This window comes from Triticum aestivum, chromosome 6B (genome assembly GCF_018294505.1).
Source record: "Triticum aestivum cultivar Chinese Spring chromosome 6B, IWGSC CS RefSeq v2.1, whole genome shotgun sequence".
NCBI classification, from domain to species: domain Eukaryota; kingdom Viridiplantae; phylum Streptophyta; class Magnoliopsida; order Poales; family Poaceae; genus Triticum; species Triticum aestivum.
This window is the reverse complement of record NC_057810.1, coordinates 565,438,942-565,464,498: the sequence shown is the minus strand read 5'-3', so window position 1 is coordinate 565,464,498 and position 25,557 is coordinate 565,438,942.

The window sequence follows — 25,557 nt, the reverse complement described above, 5'->3', positions numbered from 1 at the left end:
CCAAGGTTTTCCTTTAGGATGTTTAGATTGCTTGTTGGTTTGTGCGGTGCAGGACAGAAACTTTGGCTATAGTGCACGATTTTACATTTTTTACTGGAATGTCAAACAGTTCTGAAACTTTTTGCACTGTTTTTATATACAAATTTGTTATTTTTCCTAATTTTGGCCGAATTGTTTGGGTACAATAAGTATGGTTAATGTTCATATTGCTACAGACTGTTCTGTTCTTGATAGATTCTGTTTTTGATGCATAGTTTGCTTGTTTTGATGAAACTATCAATTTCTATCAGTGGATTAAGCCATGGAAAAGTTATATTACAGTAGCTATAATGCAAAAACAAAATATGTATTGGTTTGAAACAGTACTTAGAGTAGTGATTTGCTTTATTATACTAACGAATCTTACCGAGTTTTCTGTTGAAGTTTTGTGTGGATGAAGTGTTCGATGATCGAGAAGGTCTTGATATGAGGAAAAGGAGGAGAAGCAAAAGCTCAAGCTTGGGGATGCCCAAGGCACCCCAAGTAAATATTCAAGGAGACTCAAGCGTCTAATCTTGGGGATGCCCCGGAAGGCATCCCCTCCTTCTTCAACAAGTATCGGTATGTTTTCGGATTTGTTTCGTTCATGCGATATGTGCAAATCTTGGAGCATCTTTTGCATTTAGTTTTCACTTTTCTTTTATGCACCATGCTGGTATGAGATATTCCATGGTTGATTTATAGAATGCTCATTGCACTTCACTTAAATCTTTTGAGTATGGCTTTATAGAATGCTTCATGTGCTCCACTTATATCATTTGAGGTTTGGATTGCCTGTTTCTCTTCACATAGAAAACCGCCATTTGTAGAATGCTCTTTTGCTTTAGTTATATTTGTTAGAGCGTGGGTATATCTTTTGTAGAAAGAATTAAACTCTTTTGCTTCACTTATATCCATTTAGAGAGATGACAGGAATTGGTCATTCACATGGTTCGTCATAAAATCCTACATAAGACTTGTAGATCACTGAATATGATATGTTTGATTCCTTGCAATAGTTGTATATGTGGGAGGTACTAGTAAATGGTTGTGTTTAGTAAGGATATTGGTGTTAAGGTTTGTGATTCCCGAAGCATGCACATATGGTCTCCTAACTATGTAACCAAATTGGCGCCCGTTGTATTTTGATAGTTTATCTTTGCGTGAAGGTCAGATGGTTAACTCCTACCAACCTCCCCCCTAGGGGCATGCATAGTAATACTTTGCTTTGAGGGCTAATAAACTTTTGGAATAAGTATATGAGTTCTTTATGACTAGTGTGAGTCCATGGATTATACGCACTCTCACCCTTCCATCATTGCTAGCCTCTTCGGTACCGTGCATTGCCCTTTCTCACCTCGAGAGTTGGTGCAAACTACGTTGGTGCATCCAAACCCCGTGATACGATACGCTCTATCACACATAAGCCTCCTTATATCTTCCTCAAAACAGCCACCATACCTACCTATCATGGCATTTCCATAGCCATTCCGAGATATATTGCCATGCAACTTCCATCATCATCATATACATGACTTGAACATTCATTGTCATATTACTTTGCATGATCGTAAGATAGATAGCATGATGTTTTCATGGCTTGTCCGTTTTTTGATTTCATTGCTACGCTAGATCATTACACATCCCAGTACACTGCCGGAGGCATTCATATAGAGTCATATCTTTGTTCTAGATATCAAGTTGTAATATTGAGTTGTAAGTAAATAAAAGTGTGATGATCATCATTATTAGAGCATTGCCCTAGTGAGGAAAGGATGATGGAGACTATGATTCCCCCACAAGTTGGAATGGGTCTCCGGACTTTATGAAAAATAAAAGAGGCCAAAGAAGCCCAAATAAAAAAAGAGGCCAAAGAAGCCACCAAAAAAATAAAAAAATAGAAAAAAGAGAAAATAAAAAATGAGAGAAAAAGAGAGAAGGGGCAATGCTACTATCCTTTTACCACACTTGTGCTTCATATTAGCACCATGTTCTTCATATAGAGAGTCTCTTGAGTTATCACTTTCATATACTAGCAGGAATTTCATTATATAACTTGGCTTGTATATTCCGATGATGGGCTTCCTCAAATGCCCGAGGTCTTCATGAGCGAGCAAGTTGGATGCACACCCACTTAGTTTCAATTTGAGCTTTCATACACTTATAGCTCTAGTGCATCCGTTGCATGGCAATCCCTACTCCTCGCATTGACATCAATTAATGGGCATCTCCATAGCCCATTGATTAGCCGCGTCGATGTGAGACTTTCTCCCTTTTTGTCTTCTCCACATAAACCTCCACCATCATATTCTATTCCACCTATAGTTCTATATCCATGGCTTGCACTCATGTATTGCCTGAGGGTTGAAAAGGATGAAGCACGTTAAAAAGTATGAACCAATTGCTTGACTGACACCGGGATGAGCATGAGGGGTACCTGCTTGTGTTAAGAAAAGGGAGCATAAAAGACTATGATTTTGTAGGGATAGCGTTCTTTAGCATTCATATTTTGAAAGACATGATTGCTTGTTGGGATGCCCGAATTATGATTGCTTTTATGTCAAATGATAGACTATTGCCTTGAATCACTCGTGTCTTAATATTCATGCAATTATTAGATTACATGATCAAGAATATGCTAGGTAGCATTCCACATCAAAATTTATGTTTGTTATCATTTACCTACTCGAGGACGAGCAGGAATTAAGCTTGGGGATGCTGATACGTCTCCGTCGTATCTATAATTTTTTATTGTTCCATGCCAATATTATTCTACTTCCATATACTTTTGGCAACTTTTTATACTATTTTTGGGACTAACATATTGATCCAGTGCCCAGTGCGAGTTCCTGTTTGTTGCATGTTTTATGCTTTGCAGAAACCCGATATCAAACAGAGTCCAAACGGGATAAAAATGGAGGGAGAATATTTTTGTAATATTTATGATTTTTTGGAAGAAAAACCAATGCGAGACGATGCCCGAGGGGGCCACGAGGCAGGGGGTGCGCCCCTAACCCTCGTGGGCACCTCGTAAGGCGGTTGGTGCTCTTCTTTTTCCACAACAAAGCTAATTTTTGGAGAAAAATCTTGGCTAAGGATTCAATCCAATCGGAGTTACGGATCTTTGGATATATAAAAAATAGTAAAAGGGCAGAATCTGGGAACGTAGAAACAGAGAGGGACAGAGAGACAGATCCAATCTCGGAGGGGATCTCGCCCCTCCCATGCCATGGAGACCATGGACCAGAGGGGAAACCCTTCTCCCATCTAGGGAGAAGGTCAAGGAAGAAGAAGAAGAAGAGGGGCTCTCTCCCCCTTGCTTCCGGTGGCGCCAGAACACCGCCGGGGGCCATCATCATCACCGCGATCTACACCAACACCTCCATCATCTTCACCAACATCTCCATCACCTTCCCCCATCTATATTCAGCGGTCCACTCTCCCGCAACCCGCCGTAGCCTCTACTTGAACATGGTGCTTTATGCTTCATATTATTATCCAATGATGTGTTGCCATCCTATGATGTCTGAGTAGATTTTCGTTGTCCTATCGGTGATTGATGAATTGCTATGATTGGTTTAATTTGCTTGCGGTTATGTTGCTGTCCTATGGTGCTCTCCATGTCGTGCAAGCATGAGGGATCCCCGCTGTAGGGTGTTGCAATATGTTCATGATTCGCTTATAGTGGGTTGCTTGAGTGACAGAAGCATAAACCCGTGTAAGGGGGTTGTGGCGTATGGGATAAAGGGGACTTGATGCTTTAATGCTATGGTTGGGTTTTACCTTAATGATCTTTAGTAGTTGCAGATGCTTGCTAGAGTTCCAATCATAAGTGCATATGATCCAAGAAGAGAAAGTATGTTAGCTTATGCCTCTCCCACATAAAACTTGCTATCGGTCTAGTAAAGTAGTCAATTGCTTAGGGACAATTTCACAACTCCTACCACCACTTTTCCACACTCGCTATATTTACTTTATTGCTTCTTTATCTAAAAATCCCCTAGTTTATATTTACGTGCTCTTTATTATCTTGCAAACCTATCCAACAACAACTACAAAGTCCTTCTAGTTTCATACTTGTTCTAGGTAAAGCAAACGCTAAGCGTGTGTAGAGTTGTATCGGTGGTCGATAGAACTTGAGGTAATATTTGTTCTACCTTTAGCTCCTCGTTGGGTTCGACACTCTTACTTATCGAAAGAGGCTACAATTGATCCCCTATACTTGTGGGTTATGAAGACCTTTTTCTGGCCCCGTTGCCGGGGAGTCATAGCGTGGGGTGAATATTCTCGTGTGTGCTTGTTTGCTTTATCATTAAGTAATTTTTATTTGCTGTTCTAAGTTGTTCTCTATCTTTAGTTGTGGATATGGAACACGAAATACCAAAAAAATTAGGTGTACTTGCTACTCGTGGAGATGGGGAACCTCCTAAAACCCTCGATGCTCATTATGTGAAAGATATTATGTACTAATTTGGTAATCCTAAGAAAACCCCATACAATTATGTTAGGGGAGACACGTTGGACCAACGTGAATACTTTAGGGATTATCGCTTGACACAAAAAGGGAAACTATTATGGGATCAAATTTATATGTTGCATTGGTATGCTCGGCAACTATGCTTGAGATATGATTATACTTGTTGCTCTAGGATGAATGCTCCACACCTTCCATTTTCATGCAAATTTAATGATAATGAAACCTTAGCTTCTTATGCTAATGGTATATCTGATTACTATGATGTGGAACAAATAGAAGAATTCATTGCTTTTATGGGTGCTTATGAAATTGAATCTTTGTTCAAAGAGTGTGAAAATCTTGATGATGCTGTTTACAGACCTGAATTTTTTGCTATACTTAAATATTGTTATGAGAATTATGAATAAAATTCCGATATTGATGCATTTATTGAGAAAGTCTCCGCTGTCCAAAAAGAGACTAATATTTTGCAGGAGTCTTTGGAAGAAGGAATTGACGAAACTGTGAGCTCATTGGATGAAAAAGATGAGGAGGAGAGAGAAGAACAAAAGGAGGAAGAGCGGATTAGCTACCTGTGCCCACCTTCTAATGAGAGTAACTCTTCAACTCATACATTGTTTAATTTCCTTTCGTGCTTACCGAAGGATGATTGCTATGATGATTGTGATGATCCCGTTGATTCTTTTGAAATATCCCTTTTTGATGAACTTGATGCTTGCTATGCTTATGGCCAAGATGCCAATGTGAATTATGCTTATGGAGATGAACTTTCTATAGTTCCTTATGTTAAACATGAAATTGTTTCTATTGCACCCATGCATGATAGTCCTATTATCTTTTTGAATTCTCCCGACTACACTATATCAAAGAAGTTTGCCCTTATTAAGGATTATATTTATGGGTCGCGTTTCACTACTACACATGATGATTTTGATGAATATAATATACATGTGCTTGCTGCTCCTACTTGCAATTATTATGAGAGAGGAACTATATCTCCACCACTCTATGTTTCCAATATGATAAAATTGCAAGAAACTGTTTATACTATGCATTGGCCTTTACTTTGTGTGCATGAATTATTCTTTTATGACATGCCAATGCATAGGAAGAGAGTTAGACTTTGTCATTACATGATATATGTTACTTTGTGCTCACTACTAAATCACAAATCATTGTTAATTAAGATTGGCTTTGATATACCTTGGGATCCGGGTGGATCCATTACTTGAGCATCATATGCCTAGCTTAATGGCTTTAAAGAACGCGCTGCAAGGCAGACAACCCGGAAGTTTTAGAGAGTCATTTATTTCTGTTGAGTGCTTTTATATAGTTAAAAAAACAAAAAAAATAAAGAGGGGAACCCAAAACTTTTCAAAAAGGAAAGTGAAAGTGAGAAAGACAAGCATTGTTGAAGTGGGGGAGCTCCTTGAACTTTGTTCATGCTCACGGAAACTTTGTGAATCCTAATTACAGAAACTTTTCATCAAAAATAATTATCCCCTTGTACAATTCCATTGTATTATAAAAATAATGTGCCAAGGTTTTCCTTTAGGATGTTTTGATTGCTTGTTGGTTTGTGCGGTGCAGGACAGAAACTTTGGCTGTAGTGCACGATTTTACATTTTTTACTGGAACGTCAAACGGTTCGGAAACGTTTTGAGGTGTCTTTCTATACAAATTTTTTATTTTTCCTAATTTTGGTAGAAATTTTGGGGTACAAGAAGTATGGTGAATGTTCATATTTCTATAGACTGTTGTATTTTTTGGCAGATTCTGTTTTTGATGCATAGTTTGCATGTTTTGATGAAACTACCAATTTCTATCAGTGGATTAAGCCACGGAAAAGTTATATTACAGTAGCTATAATGCAAAAACAAAATATGAATTGGTTTGCAACAGTACTTAGAGTAGTGATTTGCTTTATTATACTAACGAATCTTACCGAGTTTTCTGTTGAAGTTTTGTGTGGATGAAGTGTTCGATGATCGAGAAGGTCTCGATATGAGGAAAACGAGGAGAAGCAAAAGCTCAAGCTTGGGGATGCCCAAGGCACCCCAAGTAAATATTCAAGGAGACTCAAGCGTATAATCTTGGGGATTCCCCGTAAGGCATCCCCTCTTTCTTTAACAAGTATCGGTTTGTTTTCGGATTTGTTTCGTTCATGCGATATGTGCAAATCTTGGAGCATCTTTTGCATTTAGTTTTCACTTTTCTTTTATGCACCATGCTGGTATGAGATATTCCATGGTTGATTTATAGAATGCTCATTGCACTTCACTTAAATCTTTTGAGTATGGCTTTATAGAATGCGTCATGTGCTCCACTTATATCATTTGAAGTTTGGATTGCCTGTTTCTCTTCACATAGAAAAACGCCATTTGTAGAATGCTCTTTTGCTTCAGTTATATTTGTTAGAGCATGGGTATATCTTTTGTAGAAAGAATTAAACTCTCTTGCTTCACTTATATCCATTTAGAGAGATGACATGAATTGGTCATTCACATGGTTCGTCATAAAATCCTACATAAGACTTGTAGATCACTGAATATGATATGTTTGATTCCTTGAAATAGTTTTATATGTGGGAGGTACTAGTAAATGGTGGTGTTTAGTAAGGATATTGGTGTTAAGGTTTGTGATTCCCTAAGCATGCACGTATGGTCTCCTAACTATGTAACCAAATTGGCGCGCATTGTATTTTGATAGTTTATCTTTGCGCGAAGGTCAGATGGTTAACTCCTACCAACCTCCCCCCTAGGGGCATGCGTAGTAGTACTTTGCTTTGAGGGCTAATAAACTTTTGCAATAAGTATATGAGTTCTTTATGACTAGTGTGAGTCCATGGATTATACGCACTCTCACCCTTCCATCATTGCTAGCGTCTTCGGTACCGTGCATTGCCCTTTCTCACCTCGAGAGTTGGTGCAAACTACGCTGGTGCATCCAAACCCCGTGATACGATACGCTCTATCACACATAAGCCTCCTTATATCTTCCTCAAAACAGCCACCATACCTACCTATCATGGCATTTCCATAGCCATTCCGAGATATATTGCCATGCAACTTCCATCATCATCATATACATGACTTGAGCATTCATTGTCATATTGCTTTGCATGATCGTAAGATAGCTAGCATGATGTTTTCATGGCTTGTCCGTTTTTTGATGTCATTACTACGCTAGATCATTACACATCCCGGTACACCGCCGGAGGCATTCATATAGAGTCATATCTTTGTTCTAGATATTAAGTTGTAATATTGAGTTGTAAGTAAATAAAAGTGTGATGATCATCATTATTAGAGCATTGCCCTAGTTAGGAAAGGATGATGGAGACTATGATTCCCCCACAAGTCGGGATGAGTCTCCGGACTTTATGAAAAATAAAAGAGGCCAAAGAAGCCCAAATAAAAAAAGAGACCAAAGAAGCCCACCAAAAAAATAAAAAAAGAGAAAAATGAGAAAATAAAAAATGAGAGAAAAAGAGAGAAGGGGCAATGCTACTATCCTTTTACCACACTTGTGCTTCAGAGTAGCACCATGTTCTTCATATAGAGAGTCTCTTGAGTTATCACTTTCATATACTAGTGGGGATTTCGTTATAGAACTTGGCTTGTATATTCTGATGATGGGCTTCCTCAAATGCCCGAGGTCTTCATGAGCAAGCAAGTTGGATGCACACCCACTTAGTTTCAATTTGAGCTTTCATACACTTATATCTCTAGTGCATCCGTTGCATGGCAATCCCTACTCCTCGCATTGACATCAATTGATGGGCATCTCCATAGCCCATTGATTAGCCGCGTCGATGTGAGACTTTCTCCCTTTTTGTCTTCTCCACATAAACCTCCACCATCATATTCTATTCCACCTATAGTTCTATATCCATGGCTTGCGCTCATGTATTGCCTGAGGGTTGAAAAGGATGAAGCACGTTAAAAAGGATGAACCAATTGCTTGGCTGACACCGGGATGAGCATGAGGGGTACCTGCTTGTGTTAAGAAAAGGGAGCATAAAAGACTATATGATTTTGTAGGGATAGCGTTATTTAGCATTGATATTTTGAAAGACATGATTGCTTGTTGGGATGCCCGAATTATGATTGCTTTTATGTCAGATGATAGACTATTTCCTTGAATCACTCGTGTCTTAATATTCATGCCATTATTAGATTACATGATCAAGATTATGCTAGGTAGCATTCCACATCAAAATTTATCTTTGTTATCATTTACCTAATCGAGGACGAGCAAGAATTAATCATGGGGATGCTTATACGTCTCCGTCGTATCTATAATTTTTTATTGTTCCATGCCAATATTATTCTACTTCCATATACTTTTGGCAACTTTCTATACTATTTTTGGGACTAACATATTGATCCAGTGCCCAGTGCCAGTTCCTGTTTGTTGCATGTTTTATGTTTCGCAGAAACCCCATATCAAACAGAGTCCAAACGGGATAAAAACGGAGGGAGAATATTTTTGGAATATTTATGATATTTTGGAAGAAAAACCAATGCGAGACGATGCCCGAGGGGGCCACGAGGCAGGGGGCGCGCCCCTGACCCTCATGGGCACCCCGTAAGGTGGTTGGTTCTCTACTTTTGCCACAACAAAGCTAATTTTTGAAGAAAAATCTTGGGTAAGGTTTCAATCCAATCGGAGTTACGGATCTCCGGATATATAAGAAACAGTAAAAGGGCAGAATCTGGGAACATAGAAACAGAGAGAGACAGAGAGACAGATCCAATCTCGGAGGGGCTCTCGCCCCTCCCATGCCATGGAGACCATGGACCAGAGGGAAACCATTCTCCCATCTAGGGAGAAGGTCAAGGAATAATAAGAAGAAGGGGGGCTCTCTCCCCTTGTTTCCGGTGGCGTCGGAACGCCGCCGGGGGCCACCATCATCACCGCGATCTACACCAACACCTCCATCATCTTCACCAACATCTCCATCACCTTCCCCCATCTATATTCAGCGGTCCACTCTCCCGCAACCCGCCGTACCCTCTACTTGAACATGGTGCTTTATGCTTCATATTATTATCCAATGATGTGTTGCCATCCTATGATGTCTGAGTAGATTTTTGTTGTCCTATCGGTGATTGATGAATTGCTATGATTGGTTTAATTTTCTTGCGGTTATGTTTCTGTCCTATGGTGCTCTCCATGTCGCGCAAGCGTGAGGGATCCCCGCTGTAGGGTGTTGCCATATGTTCATGATTCGCTTATAGTGGGTTGCTTGAGTGACAGAAGCATAAACCCGAGTAAGGGGGTTGTGGCGTATGGGATAAAGGGGACTTGATGCTTTAATGCTATGTTTGGATTTTACCTTAATGATCATTAGTAGTTGCGGATGCTTGCTAGAGTTCCAATCATAAGTGCATATGATCCAAGAAGAGAAAGTATGTTAGCTTATGCCTCTCCCACATAAAACTTGCTATCGGTCTAGTAAAGTAGTCAATTGCTTAGGGACAATTTCACAACTCCTACCACCACTTTTCCACACTCGCTATATTTAATTTATTGCTTCTTTCTAAAAAGCCCCTAGTTTATATTTACGGGCTCTTTATTATCTTGCAAACCTATCCAACAACACCTACAAAGCCCTTCTAGTTTCATACTTGTTCTAGGTAAAGCGAACGCTAAGCGTGTGTAGAGTTGTATTGGTGGTCGATAGAACTTGAGGGAATATTTGTTCTACCTTTAGCTCCTCGTTGGGTTCGACACTCTTACTTATCGAAAGAGGCTACAATTGATCCCCTATACTTGTGGGTTATCAATACCTTTTTCCGGCGCCGTTGCCGGGGTGTCATAGCTTGGGGTGAATATTCTCGTGTGTGCTTGTTTGCTTTATCATTAAGTAATTTTTATTTGCTGTTCTAAGCTGTTCTCTATCTTTAGTTATGGATATGGAACACGAAATACGAAAAAATTAGGTGTACTTGCTACTCATGGAGATGGGGAACCTCCTAAAACCCTCGATGCTCATTATGTGAAAGATATTATGTACTACTTTGATAATCCTGAGAAAACCCCATTCAATTATGTTATGGGAGACACGTTGGACCAACGTGAGTAGTTTAGGGATTATCGCTTGACACAAAAAGGGAAACTATTATGGGATCAAATTTATATGTTGCATTGGTATGCTCAGCAACTATGCTTGAGATATGATTATACTTGTTGCTCTAGGATGAAGGCAACACACCTTCCCTTTTCATGCAAATTTAATGATAATGAAACCTCAGCTTCTTATGCTAATGGTATATATGATTACTATGGTGTGGAACGAATAGAAGAATTCATTGCTTTTATGGGTGCTTATGAAATTGAATCTTTGTTTAAAGAGTGTGAAAATCTTGATGATGCTGTTTACAGACCTGAAATTTTTGCTATACTTAAATATTGTTATGAGAATTATGAATACAATTCCAATATTGATGCATTTATTGAGAAAGTCTCCGCTGTCCGAAAAGAGACTAATATTTTGCAGGAGTCTTTGGAAGAAGGAATTGATGAAACTGTGAGCTCATTGGATGAAAAAGATGAGGAGGAGAGAGAAGAACAAAAGGAGGAAGAGCAGATTAGCTACGCGTGCCCACCTTCTAATGAGAGTAACTCTTCAACTCATACATTGTTTAATTTCCTTCCGTGCTTACCGAAGGATGATTGCTATGATGATGGTGATGATCCTGTTGATTCTTTTGAAATATCCCTTTTTGATGAACCTGATGCTTGCTATGCTTATGGCCAAGATGCCAATGTGAATTATGCTTATGGAGATGAACTTTCTATAGTTACTTATGTTAAACATGAAATTGTTGCTCTTGCACCCACGCATGATAGTCCTATTATCTTTTTGAATTCTCCTCACTACACTATTTCGGAGAAGTTTGCCCTTATTAAGGATTATATTGATGGGTTGCCTTTCACTACTACACATGATGATTTTGATGAATATAATATGCATGTGCTTGCTGCTCCTACTTGCAATTATTATGAGAGAGGAACTATATCTCCACCTCTCTATGTTTCCAATATGATAAAATTTCAAGAAACTGTTTATACTATGCATTGGCCTTTACTTTGTGTGCATGAATTGTTCTTTTATGACATGCCGATGCATAGGAAGAGAGTTAGACTTTGTCATTACATGATATATGTTACTTTGTGCTCACTACTAAATCACAAATCATTGTTAATTAAAATTGGCTTTGATATACCTTGGGATCCGGCTGGATCCATTACTTGAGCATCATATGCCTAGCTTAATGGCTTTAAAGAAAGCGCTGCCAGGGAGACAACCCGGAAGTTTTAGAGAGTCATTTATTTCTGTTGAGTGCTTTTATATAGTTTAAAAAACAAAAAAATAAATAGGGGAACCCAAAACTTTTCAAAAAGGAAAGTGAAAGTGAGAAAGACAAGCATTGTTGAAGTGGGGGAGCTCCTTGAACTTTGTTCATGCTCACGGAAACTTTGTGAATCTTAATTACAGAAAATTTTCATCAAAAATAATTATCCCCTTGTACAATTCCATTGTATTATAAAAATAATGTGCTGAGGTTTGCCTTTAGGATGTTTAGATTGCTTGTTGGTTTGTGCGGTGCAGGACAGAAACTTTGGCTGTAGTGCACGATTTTACATTTTTTACTAGGACATCAAACGGTTCTGAACTTTTTGCACTATCTTTGATACAAATTGTTTATTTGTCCTAATTTTGGTAGAAGTTTTGGGGTACAAGAAGTATGGTGAATGTTCATATTGCTACAGACTGTTCTGTTTTTGATAGATTCTGTTTTTGATGCATAGTTTGCTTGTTTTGATGAAACTATCAATTTCTATCAGTGGATTAAGCCATGGAAAATTTATATTACAGTAGCTATAATGCAAAAACAAAATATGAATTGGTTTTCAATAGTACTTAGAGTAGTGATTTGCTTTATTATACTAATGAATCTTACCGAGTTTTCTGTTGAAGATTTGTGTGGATGAAGTGTTTGATGATCGAGAAGGTCTCGATATGAGGAAAGGGAGGAGAAGCAAAAGCTTAGGCTTGGGGATGCCCAAGGCACCCCAAGTAAATATTCAAGGAGACTCAAGCGTCTAATCTTGGGGATGCCCCGAAAGGCATCCCCTCTTTCTTCAACATGTATCGGTATGTTTTCGGATTTGTTTCGTTCATGCGATATGTGCAAATCTTGGAGCGTCTTTTGCATTTAGTTTTCACTTTTCTTTTATGCACCATGCTGGTATGAGATAGTCCATGGTTGATTTAGAGAATGCTCATTGCACTTCACTTAAATCTTTTGAGTATGGCTTTATAGAATGCTTCATGTGCTCCACTTATATCATTTGAAGTTTGGATTGCCTGTTTCTCTTCACATAGAAACCACCATTTGTAGAATGCTCTTTTGCTTTAGTTATATTTGTTAGAGCGTGGGTATATCTTTTGTAGAAAGAATTAAACTCTCTTGCTTCACTTATATCCATTTAGAGAGATGACAGGAATTGGTCATTCACATGGTACGTCATAAAATCCTACATAAGACTTGTAGATCACTGAATATGATATGTTTAATTCCTTGCAATAGTTTTATATGTGGGAGGTACTAGTAAATGGTTGTGTTTAGTAAGGATATTGGTGTTAAGGTTTGTGATTCCCGAAGCATGCACGTATGGTCTCCTAACTATGTAACCAAATTGGCACGCATTGTATTTTGATAGATTATCTTTGCGTGAAGGTCGGGGGCGCGCGATGGTTAACTCCTACCAACCTCCCCCCTAGGGGCATGCGTAGTAGTACTTTGCTTTGAGGGCTAGTAAACTTTTGGAATAAGTATATGAGTTCTTTATGACTAATGTGAGTCCATGGATTATACGCACTCTCACCCTTCCATCGTTGCTAGCCTCTTCGGTACCGTGCATTACCCTTTCTCACCTCGAGAGTTGGTGCAAACTACGCTGGTGCATCCAAACCCCGTGATACGATACACTCTATCACACATAATCCTCCATATATCTTCCTCAAAACAGCCACCATACCTACCTATCATGGCATTTCCATAGCCATTCCGAGATATATTGCCATGCAACTTCCATCATCATCATATACATGACTTGAGAATTCATCGTCATATTGCTTTGCATGATCGTAAGATAGCTAGCATGATGTTTTCATGGCTTGTCCATTTTTTGATGTCATTGCTACGCTAGATCATTACACATCCCGATACACCGCCGGAGGCATTCATATAGAGTCATATCTTTGTTCTAGATATCAAATTGTAATATTGAGTTGTAAGTAAATAAAAGTGTGATGATCATCATTATTAGAGCACTACCCTAGTGAGGAAAGGATGATGGAGACTATGATTCCCCCACAAGTCGGGATGAGTCTCCGGACTTTATTAAAAATAAAAGAGGCCAAAGAAGCCCAAATAAAAAAAGAGGCCAAAGAAGCCCACCAAAAAAATAAAAAAATAGAAAAAAGAGAAAATAAAAAAATGAGAGAAAAAGAGAGAAGGGGCAATGCTACTATCCTTTTACCACACTTGTGCTTCAGAGTAGCACCATGTTCTTCATATAGAGAGTCTCTTGAGTTATCACTTTCACATACTAGTGGGAATTTCATTATAGAACTTGGCTTGTATATTCCGATGATGGGCTTCCTCAAATGCCCGAGGTCTTCATGAGCAAGCAAGTTGGATGCACACCCAATTAGTTTCAATTTGAGCTTTCATACACTTATAGCTCTAGTGTATCCATTGCATAGCAATCCCTACTCCTCGAATTGACATCAATTGATGGGCATCTCCATAGCCCATTGATTAGCCGCGTCGATGTGAGACTTTCTCCCTTTTTGTCTTCTCCACATAAACCTCCACCATTGTCACGACCGGTTTTCCAATAAAAATATTTATTGATAAACCAGTCTTTTGAGTCCAGTATGAGAGAAATCCTCCTCACTGGTAGACAATTTCTTGATACAATAAGTCAGTAGCATAAAATATATTACAGGGTTGAACTGCGGTCGCTCAACCAAATTATTACAAGCACGCCAATAATCATACATAATGGCGGACAGGACACAGTGGTGTGGAGACATACTACTGACTCAAGGATAGGTTGGTGGTGGAAAAACACAGCGGGAAGGGAAATACATGACTCTAAGAATATCATTTCATCGAACGTCGAGGTGAGGCTCGATAAATTTATTTGGTAGCGGAAGCGGATATAAGACAGTGACCAAATCCAGGGTCGCACGAGACTGACTGGGACTCCTCTAAGTGTCGGACTCGCTATCGAACTCTTCATCCATGAGATCGCCTTCGTCAGCATCTGGCCAAATCAACAAGCCAGTGAGTACTTTGAAAGTACTCGCAAGACAGTTCGGACGTACGATGTAACAAATGCGTGCATGGATGCAACATGATTAATTCCTTAATGCACAATAAATAAAATTGGCATAACGGGTAAGTAAAAAGGGAAATGGCGGTAGTCCGCCTGAAATCCCACAGAGCATAAATAAGGACCGATCGGGTGTCTGAAGCGACGCCTCGAAAGGTGAACAAATAAAAATAAGGAAATGATGCCACAGTCGGGCATCTTAGCGACACCACATAAAGGGCTTTAAAAGAAATGCCACGGTCGGACGTCTGAGCGACATCGCAGAAAGGGCTTTAAAAGAAATGCCACAGTCGGACGTCTGAGCGACATCGCAGAAAGGGCTTTAAAAGAAATGCCACAGTCGGACGTCTGAGCGACATCGCAGAAAGGGCTTTAAAAGAAATGCCACAGTCGGACGTCTGAGCGACATCGCGGAAAGGGCTTTAAATTCACCAGTAAATAATACTCATAATAAACCTTCAATCCATGAGAATAAACGGGTTAGTCCATCCACAGGTATAATCATTCAACCGGAATTAGCACTCATGCGATTCACCAGAGTCTCTGTCATCAAAGTTAACAATTGATTAGGATAAGATGGAACGAAACTTGACATGGAATAGATGATTTGGAGGAATATATGACTCTGCAGAGTTTGTACAAAATTTTTCCCACAGCCAACGGATTACCGTAGTCACGAAGGACTAGTTCCGTTTATGGTATTTCGGAAGAAAACACAGCTAACCGGTACACACCCATCCTACCTCTCGATGCTAGGAATCACCCTAGTCATCGTCCAAGAAAAACTTTTGAGACGGGGAGATCACAATCTCGAATAGCATGGGATCAAATTTATATACGCGCGCTCTAAGGGGTGCCCCCCTCTCGGTCCCAACCGGAAACACCCATGCCCCCTGACCGGATGACTGGCTTTAATCCAGGGCCATGGAACCATCATCACGGCCTCTCCTCTTTGGTGTGTACCATGAAAGCGGTTTGCAACTTACTAAACCATATTCCTTGCGGAAAACATGTGGTAGTACAAGGAAGGAAATGATAGGTACTGGACCGATATGGTTTGACACTGAAGTCACATAGTCTGGCGTAAGACTGGCATGCTACAACACTGCCATCATACCCATCCTCATGCCAACACATGGCCATTCATATTCACATTCATCCACGTATGGATCATCGAACTCACTCACCTTATTATCACATAAAATAACGTTCATCGGTATGCTCACCAACATGCCATGACACTAGCTAAATGCAAAACATGCCAAGACACTTATCATATCAAAAGTTCAAACATGCTTGCCTGGTTCAGAGTAGTCGGAGCCTAGCTCGGTGAAGTTCGCGGCTCCGTCACCTCCTTCGGTATCTACGGTTTAAAGAAAATATATGCGCTAACGTAAATACCAAGGAGTGCATAGAAGGTAAACCAAATATTTTTCAAATAAATCTGATAAAAAACTAGACAAAATTTTAAAGAGAACAGAAAAAGAATCAATCAAAAATACTTTTCTGATTAAAAGTTATAAGGGTTTTTGTCCAGGGACTTATCTGTAATGAAACAGAAGATTTCCAGGGGCTAGTTTATAAAAACAGAAAACGCTTCGGTAGCGACTACGCCAGCCCGAAGAGAAAACGCATTCTGCCCGAAGGCGCTTCCAGAAAACGATTCGAAAGAGAGAGCAGAGAGGCTGACGGTGGGGTCCCACCCGTCAGGTTCAAATGTTCAAACGGGGCGGCAGAGTTCGCCAGCGCCCGAGAGCCGCGGTGGTCGCCGGCGGCGATCCACGGCGAGGCAGAGAGATCGGAGAGTACCTCCGTGCTCAGGGCACCCTTCCGCGTCAGTTGATGGTGGTGGAGTCGGTCGGCGAGCACCACGTCGACGGCGAGCTTTGCTCCGGCGGACGGCGGCTCGGGTGGTCGAGGGGCTCGTCGGAGAGGGCTGCAAAGGTTAAATTGAAGATGGGTTTATGCTCCTGGCAGCTAGAGAGGGTAACGAACGGGGTTTGAGCGCCGGAAATGGCCTCACCAGAACGAATCGGGCTGGAGGCCGAGGCGGGACGAGGCGGCCGGAGCTGGGGGAGGAGACCTCCTCGAGGTCCCCCTAGTGGCCTGGCGGGGTGTTGGTGAGTAGCGGAGGTGCTGCGTGCACGAGAGTGAGCTCGGGACCCCTTTATATAGGCGGTCCGAGGCGGTTGCCGTGAACGAGGATCACCGGCGAGCGATTACGGTGGCGCAGTGCTCGGTCAGGGTGGTTAGGGGGTCGAGCGTCATCACGGAGGTTCAATGGGTCCGTTTTGGTGTTAAACTGGCCGGGGTTTGGGTGTTAAGGGCGAGCTCGACGGAACGGGGATGGCGCGGGCCCGTCGGCGGCGGAGAGCGCGTTCCGTGCTTGCCGGCCACGGTGGCTGTGCTATGGGCGTGCGCTGGCGTGCATGAGGCCACACGGAGAGCCAGGGAGCGATGGGCGGCGCGGAACGGCGTTCTGCCGTGGTGTGCCTCCTGTCGGCCGCCACGGGAGGTCCCAACGCCGCAGAAGACGCCGGCGAGGGCGAGCCAGCACGCTACCGACGCCAGGAAGGCTCCACGCACGCATGTGAAGCTTCGGACAAGATGAAGAGGCGGCGAGGAACGTGCCAAGGGCACTGTGGCCGCGTGACTGAAACTGACGGATGGAAGATGACACTGAAACTGAATTTTCTGAACTTTGAACAGTAACAGTGCCCACAAGGTGTTCGACCGAATGAAATTGGCCTCTGGTGATTTTTCCTTGAGCTGATTTTTGGTGGAGTGGCTTCTCCTTGCTCAAGTAGGCTGCATGATTTTTGGTGGAATTTTTGGAGCAGTGTGGATATGAATTTCACCAAATTTGGCAAATCTGGTCCAAACTTGCAGAGACTGTATTTTGAAAAATTTGAAAAGAGGAGGAGTGGATCAAGATGGTTCTGGGTTGTGGGTTCAAAGGACAATCCAGGAGAATTGGTTTGAGGTCAAAACTCAAATGAAAAAGTGTACTTGCTTTGAAAATCCCTCAGGCTCCAATTAATTTTCAGAATTGAATTGAGGGGAAAAAATAATTAGAATAAAATCCAAAACCAGTTTGGATTAGTTGGGACAGAGAACTTAGGTTGATCACAAGGGGGAGGGGAGGTTTTGGAGGGGTTTTATCTCATGGGCAAAAATACAAAGCCAAGGGTGGCTTCAAAGATAAGAAAATCCCAAATTTTCATAGAGCTTCACTTAAAAATAAAACAAATTAAAACTCCCAAAATTTTTTTTTAGAGGGAACTAACAGAGAAGAAGTTTGCAAAAGATCAACCACCAAAGTTTGAAAGAAATAAAATCCTTGCCAAGGCAAAAGGAGGTTTTTAAGAGGAAGGTTTTTCTGAAAAAGAATTTTTTTTTAAAAAGGACTCTCCTCAAAACCACAAAGTTTTTGATAAAGACCAAATAAAAAAATTTGGAGTGTCACAACACCTACCCCCTTAGGAAAAATCTCGTCCCCGAGATTTCAGCTGATCCTTAAATAAGTGTGGATGCTCTGTCCGAAGAAAATCCTCGCTTTCCCAAGTTGCTTCACTGTCGGTGTGATTGCTCCACTGGACTTTGAAAAACTTGATGCTTTTCTGTCGGGTCCTCCTTTCAGACTCCTCTAATATTCTTATGGGACGTTCTCGATACGTGAGGTCTGGCTGTATGTCAATGTTCTCATGAGATACTTGTTTCTCTGGGTTGCTTACGCACTTCCTTAATTGAGAGACGTGGAACACGTCGTGAATGTCAGACAAGTCTTCGGGTAAGTCTAGCTGGTAGGCTACAGTGCCTCTTCGTGCCACTATGCAAAATGGTCCAATGAATCTTGGTGCTAATTTTCCTTTAATCTTAAACCGTTGCAATCCTCTCATCGGGGATACTCTCAAGTATACGAACTCACCGGGTTCGAAGCTGACCCTATGATGTTTCTGATCATAATAACTTTTCTGTCGACTTTGAGCGGTCTTAAGTCGGTCCCTGATTAGCTTGACTTTTTCCTCGGCTTCTCTGAGCATATCTGGTCCAAAGATGCGGCTGTCTCCGGTCTCTGACCAATTTAACGGGGTACGACATCTCCTTCCGTATAGGGCTTCGAAAGGAGCCATTTGCAGGCTGGCCTGGTAACTATTGTTGTATGCAAACTCGGCATATGGCAGGCTGTCCTCCCAACTGGTTCCATAGGTGAGGACACATGCTCTCAGCATGTCTTCTAAAACCTGGTTTATGCGTTCTGTTTGTCCATCAGTCTGTGGATGGTATGCGGTACTGAAGGCTAGTTGGGTTCCCAGAGCCTGTTGTAAATGCTCCCAAAGTCTTGAGACGAACTGAGTGCCTCTGTCGGAAATTATAGTCTTCAGGACACCGTGCAGACAGACTATGCGGGAAAGATAAATCCTGGCAAGCCTCTGAGTGGTGTAGGTTGTCTTCACTGGAATAAAGTGTGCCACTTTGGTCAACCTGTCAGTGATGACCCATATGGCATCATTCCCGTGTCGTGACCGAGGTAATCCGACAATAAAATCCATCCCTATTTCATCCCATTTCCACTCAGGTATTTTGTTAGGTTGCAGTAGTCCGGCTGGTCTCTGATGTTCAGCTTTTATGCGTTGACATGAGTCGCAACATGCAATGAAGGCGGCTATGTCCCTCTTCATACCGTGCCACCAAAATCTTTCCTGAATATCCTTATACATTTTGGTTCCTCCAGGGTGGATCGAATATGGAGTGGTGTGTGCTTCAGTTAAAACTTGCTGTTTAAGGTCTTCTATGTTTGGCACGCATAGCCTTTCTCCGTACCATAATATTCCTTCATTGTCTATGACGAATTCCGAGGCCTTGCCCATACTCAACTTCCTTTTAATTCCTTCAATGCTGGGGTGACCGGACTGAGCCTCTTTAATTTTCTCCACAAGGTGTGGTTGTATTTCCAAGTTTGATATGGTGCCTTCTGCTACCATTATCAAGTTGAGCTTGACAAATTCTTGATGGAATTTGGGCCTCAAGCTGTGCAGATAGTTCCCGTCGGAGCTGGGGTTCCGACTCAGGGCATCGGCCACTACGTTTGCTTTCCCTGGATGGTAATGGATACCAACATCATAATCCTTTACCAATTCCAACCAGCGGCGTTGCCGTAAATTTAGTTCTGGCTGCGTAAAAATGTATTTGAGGCTTTTGTGATCCGTATATATCTCACATCGATTCCCAAGTAGGAAATGCCTCCATTCCTTGAGTGCATGAATAACTGCTGCCATTTCTAAATCATGAGTGGGATAATTTTCCTCGTGTTTGCGAAGTTGCCTTGAAGCGTAGGCGACAACCTTGCCTTCTTGCATCAACACGCATCCGAGACCCTTTCTGGATGCGTCACAAAATACTTCAAAATTCTTGTGTATATCGGGTACAATTAATACCGGTGCTGTTGTTAATTTCCGCTTTAGCTCTTGGAAACTTTTCTCGCAGGCTTCTGTCCATTCAAACTTCTTATCTTTCTTGAGTAACTGTGTCATAGGCTTGGATATGGTGGAAAGTCCTTCAATAAATCTGCGGTAATATCCTGCCATTCCCAAGAAACTTCGTATGTCTGTTACGCTGGCTGGTGACTTCCAGTCAAGTACGGCCTTGACTTTCTCTGGGTCCACTGCTATACCGTCTTGAGTCAGCACGTGGCCTAGAAAACCTACTTGTCTTAGCCAAAATTCGCACTTGCTGAACTTGGCATACAATTGGTGTTCCCTTAGCTCTCCTAGTACAATCCTGAGATGTTCTGCGTGCTCTTCTGGTGTTTTGGAGTATACCAGAATATCGTCGATGAATACTACGACGAATTTGTCCATAAACTTTATAAATACTTTGTTCATGAGGTGAACAAAATATGCCGGGGCGTTAGTTAATCCAAATGGCATCACTGTGAACTCGTACAGTCCATATCTGGAGGTGAAGGCTGTTTTGGGGATATCTTCCGTTCGTACCTACAATTGATGGTATCCTGACCTTAAGTCAATTTTTGAGAATACCTTGGCCTGAGCAAGTTGAGCAAACAGATCGTTTATCCTTGGCCTCGGGTATTTGTTTTTGACTGTGACCATGTTAAGTGCTCGATAGTCGATACACAATCTCAGCGTCCCATCCTTCTTCTTGGCAAATAAAATTGGTGATCCCCAAGGTGAGGAGCTGGCTCGAATGTATCCTTTTTCCAGTAATTCCTTTATTTGCTTCTTCAATTCGATCAACTCGGATGGTGCCATTCTGTATGGTTTCTTGTATATGGGGGTGGTTCCTGGTGCTAGCTCAATGCGGAATTCTATTTCTCGGTCTGGTGGCATGCCTGGCAGCTCTTCAGGGAATACATCTGGAAATTCACACACTACTGGTACCTTGTTTAGCTCAGAAACGTCCACCTTATTTAATCTCGGTTGCCGGGGTCTTTTTCCTTCCTTGGCTGATACTCTTATAGTCTTCCCTTGGTGGTGTGTGAGAATCACGGTCCTGTTGAAACAGTCGATAAAACCTTTATTGGTGGTTAGCCAATCCATCCCTAGGATGACATCCAGTCCTTTATTTTCCAATACAATAAGATTTGCGTAAAACTCCAATCCTTCAAACTCAATGGCCACATTCTGACAGTAATTCTGAGAAACTTGCTGAATCTCGGGGGACTTGATTATTATGGATTTCTCCAAAGGAAGCATCGAAAAATTATTTTGCAAAGCAAAACTTTTCGAGATGAAAGAGTGAGAAGCTCCAGAATCAAACAAAACCATTGCAGGTATTGTGTTGACAGGAAACGTACCGAGTACGATATCCGGAGCATTTTGTGCCTCCTCTTTGGTTACGTGGTTCAGATGACCCTTCCTGTGGTTATTGTTGGGATTGAAATTGTTTCGCTTGGGCGCTGAATTATTGCCGCCGTTGTTCGGCTTTGGGGTTGAGTTCCTTGGCTTGGGGCATTGTTTGGCATAATGCCCTTCTTCTCCACAAGCGTAACAAGTAACGCCGGGGCGATAGGTGAATTCCTTGTCCCTTGCATGAAAATTCTTGATTGGGCATGAGACATTGGATGAGAATTTGGGTGTCCCACCCTTTTTAAAATCTATCTTGCTTCGGTGATTGCGAGTGTGATTAGTCTGGTCCCTTTTTCGCTTGCGGATATCTTCCAGACTGCGTCTCTCATTTTCCAGAGTAATGGCCTTGTCCACCAGCGTTTTAAAATCAGGAAAAGTGTGCACGACCAGTTGGCATTTAAGCGCGGGCGCCAGACCGTCAAGGAATTTCTCCATCTTCTTGATTTCAGTCATACGCTCCTCATTGGCGTAGCGGGATAATAGGGTAAATTGACTGTTGTAATCTGACACTATCATGTTCCTTTGTTTGAGGTCATCGAATTCTCTCTTCTTGATTTTCATAATACTCTTAGGAATATGTGCACCACGGAAACCTTCCTTGAAATCATCCCAGGTTATGTCATTTTAGTTGGGATGCATGTGCAGAAAATTCTCCCACCATGATGCGGCTGCTCCTGTGAGATAGTGTGGATCATATAGTACTTTCTTGAGATCTGAACACTTTGCAATAATTAATTTCCTTTCCATATTTCGAAGCCAGTCCTCGGCTTCAAGAGGCTTGTCAGTGTGAGAAAATGTTTGAGGACGTGTCTTCTGTAGCTCAGACAACTTGGAATGTTGCTGATACTGTCCATGATGATTTCCCATGTTGATGACTTGGTTCATCATCTCGCGATGTTGTTGCTGACTCTGTTCATAAAGGCGGCACATTTGTGAAAGTGCCGATTCACTGCCTTGTTGGCTTGACTGTCCCTGAGTGAACTCATTGTTGGGTTGAGTATCAAAAATTTCCTCTGGTGGAGTTGGCATGGAACGTGTCCAAGGACGAGACATTTTTCACTCTGGGAAAAATATTTTTGTAAAACTCTTAAGAAAAGCGGAAAGAGTCGCAAAAATAAAACCGTAAATGCATAAAGTTGGCAGATAAAATTAAATACCCAAGCTTACTTAAGAAAAACAAATTGACTTGCGCACGGAGAAGGACTGCTCATTACATATCTTACACGCGGGCGGTAATTATACAGTACATCACTCAGGATATGCGTACATAATCCTGACATGTTATTAAGGCTAGTGCATTTCTCCAGATCCTACATGATGCGCAAACAGGCTACTTCTCACAACCTATGCACATATCTTACAAGGTGGTACAATACATGGCAGCTAAGCGTACTCAGGCAGAGATGTTGATGACCTCCTTTGCCCTGCCGAGGGCGAGGCGTAGCGAGGTTGGGGACTCGACTTCCTCCTCGCTAATGGGCTCCATACATGTAGCGTTGCGCAGAGCGGACGGAGCGGTTGCCAGGGGCGGAGCAACACGTACAGGAGTGGGCGCGAAGGTTGGTGTAGTGCGCGCTGGAGTGGGTGCAATGACTTGGTTAAATTCTTCGGTAGAAGGCAGGCGACGAGTAGGCGTAAAAGATGCTGATGACGAGACAAAAGTCGGTGGTGGAGCGATGGGTAGGAGCTCCCTCCTGTTGGCAGCACAGCCATGGACTGAGTCCATGCGGGTAGCTACGAAGTCGTCCACCAGGTTGTCGAAGGCTGCCTCCAGGGCCCGGAGATACTCAATGAGCATCTCAAAAGCCTCGTCTCGTTCTCCTCTGGGGCAGGAGTATGCGTAGTGACAGGTGTAAGGCACATGGCACGGAAGATAACGGTAACGACGAGTCTTCATCACGGGAAGGACATCCCTAAGATGAGCTATCGCCTCGTAGGCTGCCATCTGCATAGCATGCCTCTCCGTAGGCATGGGTCTTTCCACGAACCGGAAGCGGCGTAACTCACCACGCACTCCCCTGAACTGCACCGCGGCCTAGTGCATGGTCAGACTGTCGTTGACTCGGTGCTGGTAGAGTGTGAAGACTGGGCGCACGGATGGCCCCATCGCGACCTGAACGATGGAAGAAAGAAGCTTGACGAACCCATCGGGCACGTTGGCGAAGGTCTGAGACTCGCAGCTGATGTCGGCCATCTACAAAAGTAGGCAAAAATTCTGCAGGGTCAGATCATAAATTTATGCTGACTGACAGAAAATGACTACAATTGCAAAAACATGAAATAGCTCTGTCATGCTAATAACTAATTAGCGATCACACCTAGTGGCTTCCTACAGTCAGCCTGGCTCTGGTACCAAGCTTGTCACGACCGGTTTTCCAATAAAAATATTTATTGATAAACCAGTCTTTTGAGTCCAGTATGAGAGAAATCCTCCTCACTGGTAGACAATTTCTTGATACAATAAGCCAGTAGCATAAAATATATTACAGGGTTGAACTGCGGTCGCTCAACCAAATTATTGCAAGCACGCCAATAATCATACATAATGGCGGACAGGACACAGTGGTGTGGAGACATACTACTGACTCAAGGATAGGTTGGTGGTGAAAAAACACAGCGGGAAGGGAAATACATGACTCTAAGAATATCATTTCATCGAACGTCGAGGTGAGGCTCGATAAATTTATTTGGTAGCGGAAGCGGATATAAGACAGTGACCAAATCCAGGGTCGCACGAGACTGACTGGGACTCCTCTAATTGTCGGACTCGCTATCGAACTCTTCATCCATGAGATCGCCTTCGTCAGCATCTGGCCAAATCAACAAGCTAGTGAGTACTTTGAAAGTACTCGCAAGACAGTTCGGACGTAAGATATAACAAATGCGTGCATGGATGCAACATGATTAATTCCTTAATGCACAATAAATAAAATTGGCATAACGGGTAAGTAAAAAGGGAAACGGCGGTAGTCTGCCTGAAAGCCCACAGAGCATAAATAAGGACCGATCGGGTGTCTGAAGCGACACCTCGAAAGGTGAACAAATAAAAATAAGGAAATGATGCCACAGTCGGGCATCTTAGCGACACCACATAAAGGGCTTTAAAAGAAATGCCACGGTCGGACGTCTGAGCGACATCGCAGAAAGGGCTTTAAAAGAAATGCCACAGTCGGACGTCTGAGCGACATCGCAGAAAGGGCTTTAAAAGAAATGCCACAGTCGGACGTCTGAGCGACATCGCAGAAAGGGCTTTAAATTCACCAGTAAATAATACTCATAATAAACCTTCAATCCATGAGAATAAACGGGTTAGTCCATCCACAGGTATAATCATTCAACCGGAATTAGCACTCATGCGATTCACCGGAGTCTCTGTCATCAAAGCTGACAATTGATTAGGATAAGATGGAACGAAACTTGACATGGAATAGATGATTTGGAGGAATATATGACTCTGCAGAGTTTGTACAAAATTTTTCCCACAGCCAACGGATTACCGTAGTCACGAAGGACTAGTTCCGTTTACGGTATTTCGGAAGAAAACACAGCTAACCGGTACACACCCATCCTACCTCTTGATGCTAGGAATCACCCTAGTCATCGTCCAAGAAAAACTTTTGAGACGGGGAGATCACAATCTCGAATAGCATGGGATCAAATTTATATACGCGCGCTCTAAGGGGTGCCCCCCTCTCGGTCCCAACTGGAAACACCCATGCCCCCTGACCGGATGACTGGCTTTAATCCAGGGCCATGGAACCATCATCACGGCCT